Raw genomic sequence first — 21,127 nt, 5'->3', positions numbered from 1 at the left:
CACCGTCATGACTTCCCTCCCTCCCTCCCTGTCTGCCGGCCTTCATTGGGGCTTGGTATTTCAGGAGGAATGCTGGGACCGGTACTCCTTATGTACTCCCAGTGGGAGGGGGGAGGATAGGTTCAGCATTCCTGCGTTCTTTTTTCTGTCAGTGAGATAGTTACATCTCACTTGTCCATGACGGTGTCGAGGACTACGGGACCCGGAGTAATGAAGAATACCGGTAAGTAATAGGACATTATCCCATCATCAGGGAGAACTACTCCAGCTCACCATGAGCGGCTCAGTCCCCCCAGTACTGGCACCAATAACAACACCTCTTGGATCTCCTTTACTCCCCTCTGCGGGCGATCAACCCTTCTAGTCATTTCAACAACCTGCTACCACCACCCATCTTCAAAGATATCAAGGATACCATCCTCCCCCTATGGACAAAGATTGTCAACACCTCGCTATCGCAACAAGGCACAATCCCCGACTGCTTAAAAGTAGCACAGGTCCCCCATACAAAAAAAACGAATGCAGACAGATCAGATCTCAATAACTGCCGATCTATTTCTACAAACCCACGATGGCTAAACTGCTGTAAAAATGCATGCAGATGCAACTTTTTCCACACATGGAGTATTCCCAACATCTGAACAAACATCAATCCAGATTTTGAAGAGGCCACAGCACGGAATCTGCTCTCACTCACATTATGGATAACATCTTGATAATGCTAGACCATAATGAAGCATGGCTCCTGATCCTCCTTGACCTTTCTTCAGCTTTTGACACTGTTAACCACGACAATCTCCTATCCATCCTTGAACACAGGATCGGCTTTTCAGGTTCGGTATTGCAATAGTTTACTTCCTTCCTCCATAATAGATCCCAAAAAGTCAAGATAAAGCAATCTTTATCCCAGCCCTCCTCTGTTTCTATGGGGGTCCCACAGGGGTCGGCACTATCACCAATACTCTCCAATTTATTCGTAGAACCTTTGGCAAATACTCTGAACTCCGCAAACATCCTCTTCCATATGTATGCAGATTACACTCAATTTTATCTGAAAATCATCTCTCCTGAAGACTTCATCTCGCTCAATTCTACCCTTTTGGATACTCAAAACTGGATAAGTGACAACCACCTCATGATCAACACCTCCAAAACGGAATTCCTTCTCATCGCTCTGCCTAATCACACCCCCAAGATCGACCACTGGCAGAAATATTTGATGGCCTTCAACTGCACTCCCCGCATTATTGATTATGTGAAATCCCTCGGAATCACACTTGATAAGCACTTGAACAAGCAGAATCATATTAGCAATTTAAGCAAGGGGGCTAAACACCAGATGAACACATTAAGGAACCTAAAACCTTTCCTTCCACAAGAGGATTTCAAGATGGCAGTGCAAGCTCTGGTACTACCTAGGCTAGACTATGGTAGCTCCACGTTCTGTGGACTTCCCAAATATAACTTGGCCCCACTAACAGCGTCCATTAATGCAGCAGCTAGAATGATCACTGGTTTAAAAAGAAACAAGCACATCTCCCCATCCCTCAAATCCCTAAACTGGCTGCCGTATGAGGCTAGAATACAGATAAAGAGCCTGCATGATTCACAAAGCCCTACATCTCAAGACTCCCACATATCTGAATCAAAAACTAGAACTATCTTGAGGTTGCAGGCAGTCAGGAAGTGCAAGTTCATGGCTCTTAAAACCACAAATCTTCCACAAAATAAGAACGAGTCACAGAGCCTTTTCAGGCGCTGCCCCAAAGATTTGGAACTCTCTTTCACTGGAAGTCCGACGAATTTCTTCCACTACTACCTTCAAAAAAGAAGTAAAAAAACTCCTAATGGCTACGCTTCTTACCATAAAACGGCTCTGGCCCCACTGGTCATTGAATTCCCCCTGATTGACTATTATATTGTTGGACACCTTTGAATCCCAGCATTCGCCTAGCATGCTCATTTATGTAGCGAATATTGTCGAATATTCTTCTTCATGGTCTGTATACGCCCTACCTTAACTGTGTTGCATGACTATCTTGTTGTTTTATGCATATTCATGTAATACCTATCCAAATTTTATTCACACTATATAAAACTTTCAAAAGAAATAAATAAAGAAGGCCTACCACGTGCTCATGTTATTCATACATTGAGTCATTAACGTGTTGGCATTCACGTTGAAGAGAATTCAATGGCCGACAAAGCCGCCAAGCTAGCAGTACGCACTGCTGCCATTGCTGCAATAACTCACTCTAGCATGAGGATAGACGGAGCAATTATGATAGCTGTCAATACCATGCACAACAGCTCAGCACTGGCGAAAGGTTTCCACTCAAGTACTCCTACAAATTAGATACGCAAAACAATCCGTATGCTCAAATTCCAGGAGTGGAGGATAGAATAAAACCAAACAATGACCGCAGATTGGGATTTATACTAGCTGCACACGAGGGTCTGGGTTCAGCACATGCAGGGATCTCTGCTCCAGTTTCAATACTAAAGCAGCACTATTGGTGGCCAGGTCATAATAAACAGACCAAGAACTTTGTCCTCAAATGCGACATCTGTCAGCAGATGAAGGGCTCCACTGTAGCACATCCACCACAGGCACTTTTATTGATCTCCGGCAAACTGCTCACATGTCTGGTTGGGTCACTTCAGCCTCTTGCAATCAGACAGGGCTTATAAGTATATCTTGGTGACAGTAGATTCATGCTCTAGATTCCTGTGGGTTTGGCCCCAGGGTTCGGCTGATGCTCCTACTGTTATAAAGGATTTGTGAGTCTTTATCGGCACATAAACAATTGGCACACTACATTCTGACCAGGGTCCGGCGTTTAGCTCTAAGGCTTACAATGAAGCAATGGGAAGCTTGGGTGTGGCCTTGCACTACTCCTACCCCTATCATCCTGAGGGAAATTCGGTAGTTGGGAGGAAAAACTGACTTAAAACTATCCTTAACAGCAAGATTATTAGGTTTGGGTGGCAGTTGGGTCAATCACCTATATGGAGTCCAGAGGGCACTCACTTAACAACATGCCAAGAAAATCCCTGGGGGGTTGCACACCTTATGAATTCCTGTTTGGGGTAAGGATGTGGGTACCGGATCTCGATAGTTTCAGCACAGTGTCAAACTCCATTTGACCTCAATGATCGTTTGGATGTTTTACAGGACCTTAAAGAATACCAAGGGTTACAAAGCAACCTCCAAGAAAAACACATCGCCACTGGGGAAGTGAAAACAGTGACAGCAAGAATTTGAGCCACCGTACAGAGCACCTGTACCTGTCCTAGCTGTCGAAGGAATCAGAACTGTCCTTCTTCCACCTCTTGCTGACTGCCGAAACAAAAGATTTGTCTCAATTGATCTGATCAAACCAGACTATGTGGCCGATTCTCAACACTAGACTCCATGGGCTCCTGGGTAGCCACCGCACTCCTCTCACTACTGTACAGGAAGTTCAGATGGAAGCTTTAATAACAACTGAAGACTCCACTTTCCAAAGAGAAGCTGTGAACAACAATGAAATGACGCTTCTCCCTATTGAAACAACCACAACTGTATAGTCAACAAGTACAGAAATTTCAATTAAAAACATTGACTACGTCTATGTAAACATGGCCCAGATCGAGTCATCTACCAGTTATACAAAACCTGCCGAGCTGTCAAGAATAGACCAGATGGCGTTTGGCTACTTTGTGTATCATGACAATTTCTAATTGGATCTGAATGAACCTGAGCTGCCGACACCGCCTCTCATCTTTCAAGCTTCGAGTTTATGCTTTCTATCTTTGGTTGAAAGAGACTTTTTTCTTTGTTCCCTGGATACATCTAAGGATTACAATTGGATTACTTTTCCTTGTACTTTGGATTGGTATAGTAACTGTCTTTTTTCTACTCCTGAATGGACACTTTCTCCCAGAACCCGCTGCAGTGCAACTTGTGAACTTGGTTCTCAAACCACATGCATCATCACACCGTGAACTAAGAAACGTATCCCTGGTGAACATTACAGCGGTTACAGTTCCTGAAGGAATTGTAAGGGACAGGGTATCCTATGATGTATATCGTCCTACTGAACTTTTAACATTTTCATATTTGTTTAAAATTTCTTTAAATTACATCGTCACCTATGGAACTTTCTCTGATGAATGGGACAATGAAACTGCGCAGAATTGGCTTTCAGATTTAGAGCAATCAGCTGCATTTTCTAATGAATAATTGTATGATGGTACAAGTCATTTTGGAGACATGTTCTGTTACCAGCATCATGGTCACCATTTTTTACATTAAGCTAGTATCCCATGCGCTGTTATAATTACACACAAAGGGAACACTGCCCAACACGACCGAGAGGTAGTTCAAAGACTTTTACACAGAAGTTTGCATATTTTTCAGGTTTTGAAACATCAGAACCAGCCTTGTATTATAATAGGACTGCAAAGCAAAATATGCTAACAAACACCAAGTTGATATACTCTGCTTCTTTATTTCCCAACTGTCTATACAGGGTTCTGACTTTTGGAAAGACACGATAGACACCAAGTCTATCTGGGGGGTCATGTTTTTGTGTCCATTTGTTTTTAAATTGTTCAAAATCGCTCTATTTATTAATGCATTTTATTCATCTGCAATGTGTGACCGCATTCCTGAAGAACACATTGTTTCAATTGCTTCATCATCTAATTGAACCATATAACTTCTCTGCAAAGGAATACTTTTAGAAATATTAACCTCATATTTCTGGGTCAACTTGGCCAATTTATCATGTGTAGTTGGCGCTTGTCTTGTAATTTCTTTACACAGATAAATTAATTATTTATCTTGATATAGATTCAAATGTTCCAAATCGAAATCTCAGGTTCTTTGCTAGCCATCTGCACAGTGTTCTCTATATTTTTAATCCATGTTACTTTCTCAAACCATGATGGAAGAATTCCATCTTCAAGCAAATGTGTTTCCCCCAGGGAAATACTTCCCCCATCTCTTAATGCTGGGACCATCTGAGGTAGTCTCCATGCAACAATTTGTTGATTCTGAGAAGTGAGAATAAATCCTGATGTGGGTAAACCTCCTACAACTCCTTGAATCTCTGAAGTCAGGTTAATATTTACTGGGGAAATTGCAATTGGTCTAGGCACTGTCTGTACAGTTGCTGGTTGCATTACTTGCACTGGACCAGTCATAACAGATGTAGTGATGTAGAATAATAATCTGTAGTTGAGCAACACGTGGTGAGGCAATCGAAAGTATTTGAAGGGGTCTCTCAACATGCACTATACTGGCTTCTACAAGGGCAGTAGCCATTGTACTACTTGTAATGGCACAATTTCCAGCACTAACATAAGGCGGGGGTCGGGCAGTTAACATTTCCTTGAAAATATCATCCCCTAAATCACTATCTCTCTCGTTTTCTTTTTCCTTTTTTTGTTATCTTTTTCCAGTGTCTTTATCTTATTCCCTTTCTCTGGAATTTCTGCAGAAATGGCTGGATACAATCTAGTCCCTTCTACTATGACTTTCCTCCTTCTCTGCAGTTCTTTATCCCATTGAGCATCTGCATAATTACACATTTCCCTGTATGTCCTTCTCTGATATTTTTCCCTTTCTTTCTCCTGTGCAACTTTTCCCCTCATATTCAAAGCTTTATATGGAGTAACTCTAGGGGCAGTTTCATTTCGTATAGTTTTTCTTTCAATCTCTGAGTAATTATAGTTTCAAAGCTATCATATTTTAGAAATTGTAATGGACCTTCCTTCTCAGTAATTTTGCAACATTGACAAAGTCATAACCATATATGTAATCCCAATTCAGTTGTCATGTAATGTGCAGGTGCACCCTCAGGAGGTGCCTTTTCACTTTCCTGTATCGAATTGTAACATCACCCATCATAAAACTCATAAATTCTTTCAAACATTTCATGATTCTCATAAATCAATAAGGCAAAACAATTGCAATTCAATAGTTTAATTCTGTTCCGGAAGCGTCAGATTTATTTGACTCCCATCCTGTCACAGTTTTATTATCGAAATTTCATTAACAAATCCAGAACCAATATTCACACAACCACTGACCTGTCACAGAGTGACACCTTGATGTCACCTTCCAATCACAGTGCGAGATTATATCAGCCAACCAATCCCAGCGCAAAACACTTAGACGTTTGAGCTCACTCCTTGCAGCAGCTCACCCTCCTTTACAAATTCTTTCGTACTTGCACAATTCATCAAAAATCTTTAAAACAACAAATAACAAAACTTTTGGAATGTAGGTGTAGGTAGGGACCTACAACTATTAATAAGGTCACAATCACAATATAAGGCCCAGTCAAGATATCAATACATTATTCCTTTGCTCAACCCTTGATAGCTGGCTACAAGCAGGCAGGCTTAACTTAGGAGAAAGGTATGTAAAGCATTTAAAAACACCAATACATTAAATAAGTAAGACACAACACACAATAAAAATGCAACACCCGTTTATAAAAATAGGAAATATTTTTATGATTATAGTGACACCAAAATGAAACGAGCATTTGCAATGCAATAAGTCTCGCATTTGTGAGAGTTAGAACTATTGGCACTGTAAATTACAATGTATTTTACTTATGTATTTTGGTTTGGAGTGTGGTGGATGCATGTGTTGTGTAGTGGAATTTTGTGGGTTGTATCAGAATTATTAGGTGTGGAATTGTGTGGTATATAGTGCATTTTTAGGGGAATTGTGTGGTATGGTAAATAGATGGGGTGAGAGCGGCACAGAATATATAGAAAGGTAGACAGAGAGACGATATGTAACTTATTTAGTTAGTGGTGAATAATCTTGAGATAGAGGAGCAGAAAGTGGGTGAGAAAAAGAAAAAGAATGAGGGAGCAGGCTACAGATGCATACAGAGGCAGCACCTGTGTACGCAGAAGATGCCCTGAGAAGAGGAAGATGGTGTGGGTTTGAGGGAGGGAAACCTTGAAAAGGTACAGGAAAGAAACTGTGCTTGAAGATATGAAATTACCCATATGAGAGAGGCAGGAAGAGTATGGGAGAGAGCGGGAGAGAGTACAAGAGAGAGATAGAGGGATCAGTTGGAGGGGCACCCGGGTTGTTGGGAAGGAGAGGTGAGAAGTGAACCAGTACACAGCGTGATGATGTACAGGAAGGTAGCATGTGTGAGTACGCAAATGGTAAGGAAATGCAGACATTTGAAAGGGAAAAAGAGAGGTGGCCATCAAAAGGTTTAAGGACAGATCAGTTTTTTATGTCCAGTTGAGGAATATAAAATATGTTTTTCGCATTAGGATGCAGGACTGCTGAAAGAAACATTTTTTGTGTATGAATATAATGCCATAACCCATACTTTGCTAGGTGCTAGAGTAAGGTGCGTGTAACATTATGCTTAAATGTGTATTTTGAAGGTGTATGTTGGTGTGGTGCATGAGGAGCCATTAATTTGGAAACACTTTTCTAACTATATGGCTTTAATGTTGTTTTGTGAGCTTTATGGTGAAGGGGTTCTGTTTGGAGCATGTTTTTTGCTCTGACCTTTTAGTATGTGTGTTTGTAAACAACAGTGTTTGGTTTTCTAGTTGGGTACGTACTTCTGTTGGATGGCTAAGAAAGTCCATATATAGGTTACTGGAGGTATGTTGCTTGCATATGTTTATAGTCAGGGCCATTGGAATCATACGGTCAATGGAGGTCCAAATTATGCTGCAGGTTTGACAAATATGGTAAGAAATGAAAAGTAAGGCCAGATAATTTGGCAACATCAATTTCAGTATTATTACATTATTTAGGCATTTTAGCAATTATTTATTCTGTCTTGAGAGAGCTAATTTTGAGTTTGGACAGAAAGAGAAAAAAAAAGGTTTTCTACAAAACCATCTGCTGTTTTAGAATAATGTGATGGTGGGTGGTGCCATACTTGCTTTCAGTTAAAAGATTAGTGTATTGTGAGAACTGTAATATTGGTTCATTTTAATTGAACCAATTTGTTGTACACCTGAAAATGAAACATAGAACAAAAGTCAGCAACCGAAAAAGCTGTGCAGTGCAATTCAGTCGATTGGTAACACCCACATAGGAAGATACATGGTCTGCAATAGTTACAAGTCTGGTGTGTCCTACAAGTAGTTATGGCTGCCTAAACATTTTGGGTCCTGTAGGCACAAACTAATAAGAAGTGACACTGAAAGTCCTAGAGTCTAAAGTCCTAGAGTCTTTGCCAGTGTCTTTAAGCTGTGTTGTAGAGCATTGTGGTTGTTGTGCAGTATGTTGAAAACTTAGATTTTAAAAAGGGCTATAAGCATTTTTGTTACTTAATATATAACCAAGAAGACATTATGTACAACTGGACGATCCAATTAAAAAAATAATTAACATAGAAAATGTCTTCTAGTTTTTTTGTCCTTTTTTGCTCTCAACTTTTTCCTGCCTGTTATAATGATTTTCTGTTATCGGGTTTTTTTTGTTGTTATGGAGGCTGGCGTGGCATAAGCAACGGAAAGGTGGAAGTTGGGAAATAGTACCTGAATTACAACACAAGCAGCAGACGGACACTAGGGGAGAATCAACAGATGCCAGATTGTGAGGGCAGACTGAGGTGTGGTGCAGAATGATGCAGAGGGGGCGATGTGCTGCTGCAGAGGTGATGCTCAGGTGATGATGAATGATACTTAGGTGGTGCTGAGTGATGCTGAGGTGGTGGTACTGCACTGGTGCTCAGGTGGTGCTGAATTGGTAGTGTGCTGAGGTGGTGCTGTCTTGGTGCTGAATTGCAGCTGAGGTGGGGCTGCATGGTGCTGAGATAGGGCTGCGCTGGTGCTGAGAATGGGCTGCACCTGAGATGGTGCACTGATGTGCACGTGGTGCTGTGCTGATGTTGAGATGGTGCTGTGCTGATGTTGATATGATGCTGTGCTAATGTTGAGGTGGTGCTATGCTGGTGCTGCACTGGTGGTAAGGCTGCTGTGCTGAGGGTGAGATGGTGCTGTGCTTAGGTGGTGCTCAGGTGATGCTGAGTGATAGTGAGGTGGTGCTGAGGTGGTGGTGCTGCACTGGTGCTCAGGTGGTGCTGAGCTGGTGCTCTGGTGGTGCTGAGTGATGCTTTGTTGGTGCTGTGGTGAGGTGAAGCTGTGCTGATGCTGAGGTGATCCTGCACAAATGCTGAAGTGGTGCTGCGCTAATGCTGATTTGCTGCTGAGGTGGGGCTGCACTGGTGCTGAACGGGAGCTGCACTGGTGGTGGTCCACTGATGAGGTGGTGGTGCTGTGATGATATGGTGCTGTCCTGATGCTGAGGTGGTGGTGCGCTGATACTGAGGTGGTGCTGGTGCTAAGATGGAACTGTGCTGATGCTGAGGTGGTGCTGTGCTGATGCTGATGTAGTGATGTGCTGAGGTGGTGCTGCGCTGCTGTTTAGGAGATGCAGCACTGATGTTTAGGAGGTGCTGTGCTGGTGCTGCAGTGGTTCTGCAGTGGTATTGAGTGATATTGAGGTGGTGCTGAGGTGTTTGTGTGGTTGTGCAGAAGTAGTGAAGCTGATGTGATGCTGAGTGATCCTTTGGTGGTGCTCAGGTGGTGCTGTGCTGGTGCTCAGGTGGTTCTGAGTGATGTTTAGTTGGTGCTGCGGTGATGCTGCCCTAGTGCTGAAGTGGTGTTGCGTGAATGCTGAAGTGGTGCTGTGGTGGTGCTATGCTGGTGCTTATGTGGTGCTGAGGTGGTGCTAAGATGATGCTGTGGTGGGGCCCCGCTGGTGTTGAGGTGTTGATGTGCTGGTGCACTGATGCAGAGCTGGTGCTGTGGAGTGATGCTGAGGAGATGCTGTGCTAGTGGTGAGTGATGTTGTGGTGTTCTAAGTGAAGCTGTGGTGCTGAGTGATGCTGTGCTGGTGCTGAGGTGGTGCTGAGTGATGCTGAGGTGGGGCGGTGCAGGTGGTGGTGCACTGATGCGGAGGTGGTGCTAAGATGGTCATGCGCTGATGTTGAGGTGGTGCTGCACTGGTGCTGAGATGGTGCTGAGATGGTGTTGCACTGTTGGTGGTGCACTGATGTGAAAGTGGTGCTGTGCTGATACTGAGGTATTGCTGTGGTGTTGTTGAGGGATGCTGAGGAGATGCTGCGCTGGTGGTGAGGTGGCACTGAGTGATGCTGTGCTACTGCTGAGTGATGCTGTGGTGTTGCTGAGTGATGCTGAGGTGGTGGTGCTAAGCTGGTACTCAGGTGCTGATGAATGATGCTGAGTTGATGCTGTGCTGAGGTGGTGCTGTGCAGGTGCTGTGCTGATGCTGAGATGGTATGGTTCTGATGCTGAGGTGGTACTTAGGTGGTGCTGAGTGATACTGTGGTGGTGCTGAATGATACTCAGGTGGTGGTGCTCCTCTGATGCTGTGTGAAGCTGAGTTGGAGCTGTGCTGAGGTGATTCTGCGCTGATGAAGTGGTGCTGCCCATTTACAAATGACCTACCACGTTGAAAACGAATTCTCTATTTGCACCTAAAAAAACATCAACAACACAAACGGTAAATGGATGGATATGCAGTAAAGGAATAAGGCTCAATTGACATTTATATTTACCCCTGTGCATTTCCACAACATGTTTCTTCTTCGGAACAAGCCCACAAAGCAGCCCCGCCCCTCCTCCAATGAGGGCTGAGGGCTGCCTCACAGCTGCCGCCTTATGGCCTGCGGGTCAGTGTTCAAACCTCAGCTGCGGCTCATCAGCCTATGAATCTGGGCAAATCACCTAATCGCGCCCGTGCCCATGCTATATAATTCTACAAATATACATAAAAAAGCAGCGAGATGGAGTAATGCAAATTAAAGGTAAATTAAACAAGCTGTGGTCAATGCAGGAAAATATGCTACAGCCAATAGCACTGGAGGAAAAGTATGTAGCCCACACAGGAACCAATGAAAAGGCAGGTAAGAGAGAGGGTGGGATTTAAACCCTTTGCAGGCCATACCTAAAAAACAAGCCCAATCACCTGTAAAAGGAAGCCCAAACCAAGCAAATGTCCTACTAGAAAAAGCCCAAATAATGGTGGAGATCGAAAAGTATGAAAAGCCTAATAAAAATTAGGACAAGCAACTGAGCAGAAGCCACAGTGGGGGAGACAACCGTAAAAAAGGCAGCAGTAATACAACTGTGGCATTAAATGGAGGTTGGAGGAAGAATGCTATATTTGAATGTACGCAGCTTGGGTGCTGAAGCTAAACACAGGCAAACTGTAACAGAGCAGGAAACCACTAAACAAATAGTCCCCCAAAGAACAGATAAAGAATCATAGCAGAATGAGACAGTGCTAAGTCCCTGCTCTGTGTGAGGAACAAACAAGAGAAAGGAGGAACAAAGAGGCAGGACTGACCACTAACAAGCAATGATTTTTAAAGGACGCCGACATTGACAAATGAAAAGCATTGCCAAGAAAGGGGATGGACTAGAAGTACACAGACAGATTACAGCAGGTCTCGAAGAGACAGTGCATGCACTGTCTAGCTCGACATAAAAACTCCAGTGTAGGGTACCGGAGATTTTAATTTTTAAAGAATAAACATTTTCTAATGCCTAATAGCCAAAACCGCCACTTTGGGACAACTGATCGCTCTTGACCGGCACAAGGTCAAAGTTTCCGGGCAACCGCGATAGAGCGCTGGTCGGATACACTTAGCGGTAGGGCCTGGTCAAGTTTTTACCTTCTCACTTAGTCACTTTTTTAGAGCTTTTTCTCTCGATGTGGAGCGAGGCTCCTCGTCAGGCTGGGTTTTGAGTCAACGACTGTGGGTTGGCTAAGCGTGGAGCCTCAGTCAACTCCTGGAAGTCTCGTTGATGATGAAAAGCTCTGGAGCTTCAGCGGAGCAAACCTGAATCTTAGACCAGGTCGCTGATCGACATCGCCAGCTTGACTCTCGTCGATGGGTTGGTCATCATATGGACCTTTTGACCACAAATTCTCCAATCTTTTCTAAACTTCTGGATCTTCTTCTAGAAAGTCCACAACACCAATCCATGGTTCCAGAAGCTCTGAGTTGATCCATGGGATTTTGGGACTACGTCTCCCATAATGCACCTGGCCAAATCCTTTAAAGTCAAGTGGAAGGTGGTCAGCTGCTTTCTTCTTTCTGGAAATGATGCAGGTGGAGCTCTTTTAATCTGTTTTTTTCAGGGATTCCACTCCTTTTCTTTTTAAAGCAAGGCAAAGTCCTTAGGGCTGTAGTTCCCAAAGTGTGCAGCATGTGCAGTTATTCAGAATGCAATCCTCTTGGTGAAGGCCAGGATTCTAGCAGGGCAGTCCTTCTTCTTCTTGTAGTTTCCGGCAGGGATCTGAGTTGCTGGGTAGCTCTCCCTTATGTATCCAGTGTTCTTGGGTGACAAGCAGGGGGCACCCCTGACCAATAGGGTGCAGGGTGCCACCCTCAGGTATGACCACTTCCTCCAAAGTGTGGCATATTCTTGTCCCAGAAAGCACTATTCCTTTAAAATCCAAAATGGAGAAACTGTCTCATGGAGGTTACAATCTGGCTAAGCCAATCCACTGGTATGGCTTAGTTTCCCTAACACTACCCTTCCAGCCCCTCTGCTAATTTGATTACTGAGGCTCCTGGCTGGCTGGGGGTGCAGGAACTGGGGGTGAGCCTCTGTCCTGTTAATCCCTCATTGAAGACCAGTTTGGCTGCCCAGCCCCCTTCTTGCCTTTTGCTCTGCAGCTTGCAGATCTCTTCCCACCAGATGCCCTTTGTATTTATGCAGTCCACTTCACACCTCATCAGAACAGTTTGGCTCAGCCTGATAAAGGCGGGCCAATCATGGTTCGTTGCTGGAAGGCTGGTTTTTAGTTCATCAGAAAAGAAAGTTCTACAACATCTTTTCTGTGATAGTTATAATAAATCTAACTTAGTTAAGTTGTTGGATGTATTCTAACTCTCATTTTAATACTTTGAAGTATATTTTTTAGCTTGCTCCTTTCCATATTTATACTTTATTAAATTATTCCCTTGTTAGCCTATGGAGCCAATGTGTTACAAAAGAGAAAACTAAATTGGCGTATTTCCCTCACCAGGGCTTATCAAACATATTTGATAATGCCCCTGCTTACAGTTACAAAGCACCCTACCCCTGGGGCACTTAGGAGAGACCTACGGGTGACATATGTAAAAATAAGGTAGTTTAAGACTTTGGAATTACCTTTCATTCCAAAGTAGAATTTGCATATAATTTACTTTTGAAAGCAGCCTGCAAAGCAGGGCTGCTTTGAAATGACAACAGGCAACACAGGAGTGTTCACTTAAGGGCATTAAATCTGCTGGGCCTACAAACTCACATGCCCTACCATGTACTAGGGGCTTACAGGTAGGTTGTCATACCAATTGTATTTACACCTAATTACCATATAATTATTCTTCGGAACACTGGCTCTGGGTCTGGTAAGCAGAGCCGAGGTGCAATCAGAATCAGGGGTGATCAGGGCAAAAGGGATAACTTTCTCACAAACACATATAACATTTCTTGTTTGCTTTGCTAAAGAAAATGATAATACTTATTATTAAGGTTTTTACACCCTCGACTTTTGCCACACACATCTCGGCCTGTGTGAAATCACTCTAATCAATGCAGCATCACCCTTTGCAAAATCAGGCTCTGCTAACATCAATCAATATTAGAACAATCACACCAGTTAATTGGTGTCCCTAACTACATTGTGTAGGTGATGGCACCTCGCACTCTACACCATAAAACCCTACAAACAAAAAATACCATTTGACAATAGATAGATGTATTTCTACACTTGTCCCAATGTGCTGGGATCTAAGTCTAAGTCCAGCCTGAAATATCTTCAACTTCTTTACATATAAAACACTAAACATCTAAATTCATGCACCCATTCACTTTCATTTCAGTAATGCTCCAGAACACACAATTACAATAGACGATGCTTCATCCTAATAATACTCACACCTCCAAAACAGTAACTGCCTTCAAAAATCGCACTTTGGCAGTTCTTCAACCTCCGGGCATTGGATTTCAGGATTCGGGTATTTTATTCTAACTTGGGCAATTATTTTGCAGTTCCTTGTTGAAGACGTGACCCATAGATCTGCTACCACAAAACTGATTGCAAGGAGAAGGGGCAAAAATTAAACAAAATGGTTCGAAATGTTTTACCATCAATTTTGGGGTTAAGCCCCGTTCCTGTGCTGGCTTCCGAGTATAACTTGCTTTAGGTGGTTGATCTTTGCCTCCCTGTTTTGAACCAGGAGCTATTTCATCATCATAAGTAAAATCAAAGTTCAGTCAATGATGAGAGTTTAAATTAGTTTTCAAAGTTTATTTCTCAGTTAGATTCTTTTTATTCAGATTAGTCAATAAATTCAAGTAAGTTTACAGAAATCTAGTTAAAAGATGGTCAGAACTAATCATCAAATTGTGCATGAAGTGTTCCATAAAGGAAACGTTTCACATTCTAAAGAACAGGACCAGAGTGCAGAGTTAGTAAAACTGATGAAGAGTTTGAATTCAAAGGTAAAGAGTGAGATACAGAAAACATAAAGCTCAAAATCCAATTTAAGCACTCGAACTTCCCATTAAGTGTAGTTCATGAAACTCAGCCGAGTCTCAATAATTTTAGCAAAAAGCATACAGTTGCAGTAGCAATCTGTCAAAATTGCCAAAAGAAAGAACAGCAACATTGTAGCCACAACTGTCAAAAATGGACAAGGGAAATGGGTCTCTGGAAATAGCTGTGTGGAAAAAGCAGGCAGGATAATTGTTATAGACATCTGACGTAGGTGGCTTCTTGATTCATAGACCTCCGTTCTCATATGCATTGAATACAGATTAACCTTCTAATGTTAATGTTTCATCGAGTAAACATTGAAATATGCTAAGAAGAGAAACATCAGCTTGCATAATGCTGTTGAATAATGCATCTCATTAATAAGATAAAGAAATACTGTTATAAATTGTCCAACTATTCTATTCATGCATTATTTGAAATATGGGGTAAATAGGAAGATTGTTAGCACAATCAAATGTGCCTTAGCAAAATATAATACATTTGTTAAATCAGAACATTCTACAAATGACAAATATTTCAAAGCATGTCACATGAAGGTCAGATCTCTAAATTTCATAATGCACTTTTCAACATTGTCAAGTTAATTTCTGGTTAAAAGAAAACTTGCATTTAAGCATTTCTGTGGCCTATACGAATAACTATATCTGCCTAGTGCAGTTTGCACATTTAAATGTGTCATTTCATTTTTAAAGTTTACGTAAATCATTGCACATATAGCTGTTACTCTAAACAATTTAAATTTTAATTAATTGGTTTCTTCAACAGTTATATACTTCACAGGAGAGGCAATTGGAGCATGCACCATTTTGTTTCAAGCTCAAACTGTTTACATCAAAACTATTTTTAAAGCAGCAAGTATTTCAAGAATCGGGATTTAGAAGAATCTCAAACATATGGATCTTTTTAAATTTGATGTTTTGAATCTTAATGTGCCTTCAAACAGCAGATGCCACATTAACATAATGTAATACATGTGAGTCTGCAATCCTTTATAAAAATCAGTCTAATTTTGTTATTACAGGTTAGTTGTGATGTTTCTAGTCACCTGTAATACATAAATGACGAAGCTTCTCAACTGTAACAAGTTATTACAGCTGACTTGTGACATCATAATGCCTCCCACCAGTATCCAGTGTGAAAGGAAGGTCACACAGCATAATTACAGCCTCAGTTTAAACAAGGAAAACAGGAACTTATTTTTATATATTTGTCTAAGAAGAATAGGTGATTAGCAGAAAAGACAACGGGCCTCATTTATGAAAAGTGACGCATCACTGCGTGAAAACAGTGATGCGTCACTTTTCACTGCGCCCTCCCTGCGACTCCAATGATGCGTCATATTTACAGTATGACGCATCATGTCGCAAGGGGTCACAGATACGTCAGTATTTCTGACGTATCAGTAGGCGCAAAAGTGACGTATTGCTGGAGTGTGTCACAAAAGTGACGCAACTCCAGCAATGTGTCCTTTCACATGGGCGTCAGTCTTACGCCTGCTGTGAGGCAGGCGCAAGATATTGACGCATTTGCACCCTAGAAGTGGCGCAGTGAAATCTCGTAGATTTCACTGCGTCACTTCTACGATGCTTACTTACATGGGAACGCCCACCCTGCATACAATATACCTGACGCAGGTATCATGTAGCGCAGGGGTTTACAAAGTGACGCATCTAGGTAGATGCGTCACTTTGTAAATATGGTGCATCATGGCGCATGTTTTACGCCACTGGTGCGTCACAAAAAGTGACGCACCGGTGGCGCAAAAGTGACGCAGGGGCTCATAAATGAGCCCCAACATGTTTATTTTTTCACACTGCTGCAGGTCATTGCTGGAAAGATAGAGTCTCTGCATGTTTCTACACAATTTGCTCCACATCGTTTTTTACCTGACTTACAGTATACTATTCCAATATCATTTTGCAAAAATGTCTAACTGCGTTTTGGTGTGTTTAATTTTCAGTACATATTCTGTTTTTATTCTTCTTGTCTGCCATAAACATGAAAGGGCAAGACACCAAGGATCTTCCTTTACTTAATCCCTGATGCATGGCCTTTTGTGCTCACTTGTAGACCCTAGGCTCTTATTGCTATCTCTTGAAATCATTTGAAATGAATTAATCTTGCAAGTGGCATTCATAACATGCTGGACATGCATAGTGGATCTCCAGAGCTATTTTTAGGTAATTTAGCTTATTTTGGTTTCCTTCTTAGACTGTAGAAGCAGAAGGGTTGTGTATAGTTTTGATAGATAAACAGAAATGCGCAAGCAACACATCCTTTGATCTATTTGATATTATTGTTCTAACAAACATTGTTAGTGGAGAGCAAAGTTGTGCTTAGTGAACATGAGACATAAATATAGTTAAATATATGTTGATCAAAACGTACCCTCAATATTAAGTCACATTGTGCCTAGATGATACCACATTGTAACACAGCACTGATTTTGAGATGCTGAGTAATTTTTAGATTTTAAGATGGAGATTTAAGTGTCTAGTAGACTCCAGTCTTACCAGTGGAATACAAATGAAAGGAGAAGGAAACAAACCCACCAGCATATTACATATATGAATGTTTGCCCAGAAGGATTCTCTTTTTGTCTGTAATGAATGTAGAGCAAATTTAGGGCCTGATTTAGAGTTTGCCAGACAAATTACTCTGGTACAAATGTGACGGATATCCCATCTGCCTTACTACAAGTGCATTATTTGCTACTGCACTTGTAATTTGGCGGATGGGATATCCCTCTTTTTTGTGGCAGAGTAAAACACCAAACTAAAAATCAAGGCCTTGTTTCTGACCTTAGTATATTCGGAGTCATAGGTGCCTATCATATAAAGTAACCTTCTCAAGTGCAATTTTTTACACTGTTTTTAGCAGATTAGTATGATGTAACGAGGCAGCAGCTTTGAAGAAGCAAGTAGTAGAAAGACCACTAGCACGTCTCCTAAATCAAAGAATGATTTTAGCATGAAATTGCAAGGTTGATGATAATTATAAGAAATTGACATGTAGTTTCTTTTTGAGAGCACTAGTCGGATAGGTTCATCCTGTGTCTGTACATTACTCCTGTGTTGGATATAAGTTATATTTTGGGCATTTCACTGCTTTCACAAATGTAATAGAGAAAATGTGGACACATGTTGTAGTGCTTCAGGCCCAATAATCTATTGTTCCTATATTTATAGAAACAAACTATACAATCAACAATTTCAAGCACAAACAACTTAGTATTGTGTATATATTGTGTGGAATTCAAATTTGCTCATAAGTGTCCTAAACATTAGAAACATGAGAATCATTTACCCGATTAAAGTGAGTCATATTCTTGTCCAGGCCCTTGGTTGGTAGTCACCTAGCATTATTACATGACCACTTGTTAAGCCATCCTCTTATGTGTAGAGACAGGGCTCTCACCTAAGGTGAACAAACATTATTGGTCATAGGCTGAGGGTGTCCATACTGCTGTTTTCTTGTGGTGCTGTGCCAAACTGATGTATGAGTTTTTGCCTTACGCTTTGTGCACGTGGACTATTAGGCTTTTCACCTGAAACTTCGCAGCAACTCACAGTCTTTATTGTATCACATTATGTTGAAGTGACCTCGGATACACGGAATCTTGGTAATTGAGACATGCATGAAAAATGACCGTTGTACTCTTTGACATCTTCCTGTATTGCCTCCACATGCAAATTCACTCTTCATTCTATGGGAAAATTATTTCTGTGGGTTAAGATTTATACGTCTGCCTGAACGTAAATTACATTGTTTTCAGTTCCAACACATTCTCAGTAGCATGTCTAGAAAGCAGCACCAGGCAAAGGTTGCCAGGAGTACTACTGGGGATTTTATGCGACATCTTTTGAGGGCCCCTATTTCCCAAGTGCAGCATCTAGGGTCCGATTCACAAAAGTAATCTGAGACAAAATCCTAACTTTATGACTTTCGGTATTTACAAAGTGCATTTAGGAGTAGTAAAGTTAGGATTCCTAACTTTACTACTCCTAAATGCCCAAAAAAGCAGCCCACAGCTGGAACTCGAATATTGGCCCCTCTGCCATTGCCTGAGTGCCTCCCTTACCAATCCAACCCTGATAATGAAGGCTCTAAACGTAAGGAAAGAAAAAGAGATTGAGCTAATGAGCAATAGACAAGCGAGTCTCATGTCAATCAGATAGAATAAAAAACATAACACAGCAGGATTGTTCAGTTCTTTATTTTTGGTTTTGTCATTAGTTTGCCACTTATGTGTATTTACATGCGCGTGCTCTGCGAGTACAGTCTGGTGAGTATGTTGCCCAGATTATCCACCTCTTATCCCCAATCTAGAGCAAAGGAGGAAAAAGACTTCCGTGATCGTTTATGTAAAAGAATTGTCCTGTGAAGCTAGACTGGGTTATAAACAAAGACTTCAGTAAAAGAAATGCTAAATTAAGAGATTCTCCCTGATATTCTGCCTACTTCTGTATAATGATTTGACTCACTCTCCCAGAATCATACAAGGCAAGTCATTTCTTGTATTGCCTAATTCTCACCCCATCTCAGGCATTTACTACTGCGGGTTTCTCCACACTCATGACAGATACATTCATAGTAAAGCCGTTTACTCCTGCCAGGAGTCATTTCTGTTTTTTTTAGTTCTTGGCATGCAGAAATGGGTTCATTTCATCAATTAGCGTACGTTTATGGTTGAAAATGTCTCAGCGAATAGGGCCCTACTTTTTGATGTAACGACTCCCCACATTTCTCTGTTCTAGAGAGTCAGTGGTGCTCTATGTAGCATTTTGGTCGAGGTGCTTAAAAATTAGAAACAGTTCCAACTCCCTTCTTACCGAAGTGTTTAAATTCGTGACCTTGCTTATATTTGGGTTTCTGTAGCCGAAGGCTCTGACGGTTCACCTGCATCTCTTTAGACTCGCACAGAAAGGAAAACAGACCGATTAGGTCAATTTATGTGGCATTTCCATCCAATTCCTTTGTCAGTGAAAGACAGAAACTCACTCTTTCTTTTCTTCCTCGCTATCACTTCTGCATGAATGTGATTTAAGTTGCACTTGCAACAGAAACAGATACCAGTTCTTAGCTGATGCCTGTTTCTGCCACACATAACAACCACGGGGAAACTAGCGCGAACTCTTTTAGATAAATAGTGCACCTCCGCACCGTTAACTTTTATTCTAAAAATGCAGAATCTTGACATTCTGAAAGATGTGAATCCCCGAGGACTTTTAAATTCCTGGGGGAGTAAATGACTGTTGTTTGATCCCACTGCTTACATAAGGCTGCCTGTCAAACTCAGATAAACCTTTGCTGACCCCTTTTTTCATGTCTACGAGATCATACGATTCCCGGCTACCCACTGTATTGTCCCGGAACAGAGACTGCTGCTCTTAATTATAGCTATCTCAACATCAGAGATGTCCTATTTCCATAAAGCTACTTAACTTAATCAAAGGATTCGAATAGTCTTTAAAGTCGCTTTATGTGGATAATGGTGATGTGGTAGTCTGCATAATTGCTGTATTTGTCCTTGACATATTTTAGATTATTTCTGCAGGGGAAGGCAAGATTCTAACTAAGTTTGTCTGAGCGGGAGCATGCACTGTGGCTACTTAAATGTCAACAGTACCATGATTAACGCAATGACAAATGCATTAGAAGGTCACTACAGGATTGTTGGTTTATACAAACTGTCAAGCATCACTTCCTATTTGCTTGTATACAGAGGTGGGTGTGTGATTTACTCTTTAAGTTGCTCTCTGTATGATAGCCAATGATTTCACTGTGTGAAAGAATGATAGATACTACCAGGCATATTTACGATCCCCTTGCACCACCACTGCATCACTTTTTGTGACACAACACCGGCACAAACCATCAAATCATATTTATATGGCTTTGAATGGCCTCATAGATACTAAGTAATGCAACGTGGCTCTAATCGCTGCGTTGCCTTACTCTGCGCTAGGGAGGCGTTCCATGGGCGTTGCTGTGGATGTTCCCATGCAACACCCATGGATTTTGACACATCCCCAGATTTACAAGACCATGTAAATCTGGGGATACGCCAAAAATGTACACCTCCCTAGCCTTGTTGCACTGCAATGCCCCATCATGCTTAAAATAGGACAGCAATGGAAACCTAGGGTGATATATATATGGGGATTTGGCACCGGGCAGTGCAGAGAGTCTGCCCTGCATCAAAGTGAAAGCGCAGGAATGCACCATATCTATGGTATATGGCGTATTCCTGTCCTTCCCCCTGTGCTGGTGTCCGTTTGGCAGCCTAGCGCCAACGCAGGCACCCTCGCACCATGATGCCAGGCTGCCTGCATTGCATGCAAGAATTGTTTTGTGGAGGAAAGGATACCTTTCTGCACGAAAACAATCCTAGGAGGCTTTTTCGTCTTTCTGTGTGTGCTGCAGAGGAAAACATGAAAATCTGGGGATGCATCAAAATCCATGGCTGTTGCGTGGGAACACCCACCATAATGCCCATGGAACGCCTCACTAGGTCAGAGTAAGGCAATGCAGCGATTTGTTCTGCATTGCATTACT

This window comes from Triturus cristatus, chromosome 6 (assembly GCF_964204655.1).
Source record: "Triturus cristatus chromosome 6, aTriCri1.1, whole genome shotgun sequence".
Taxonomy (NCBI): domain Eukaryota; kingdom Metazoa; phylum Chordata; class Amphibia; order Caudata; family Salamandridae; genus Triturus; species Triturus cristatus.
The sequence above is the reverse complement of the archived record's forward strand: the minus strand, read 5'-3'. Positions refer to the sequence as shown.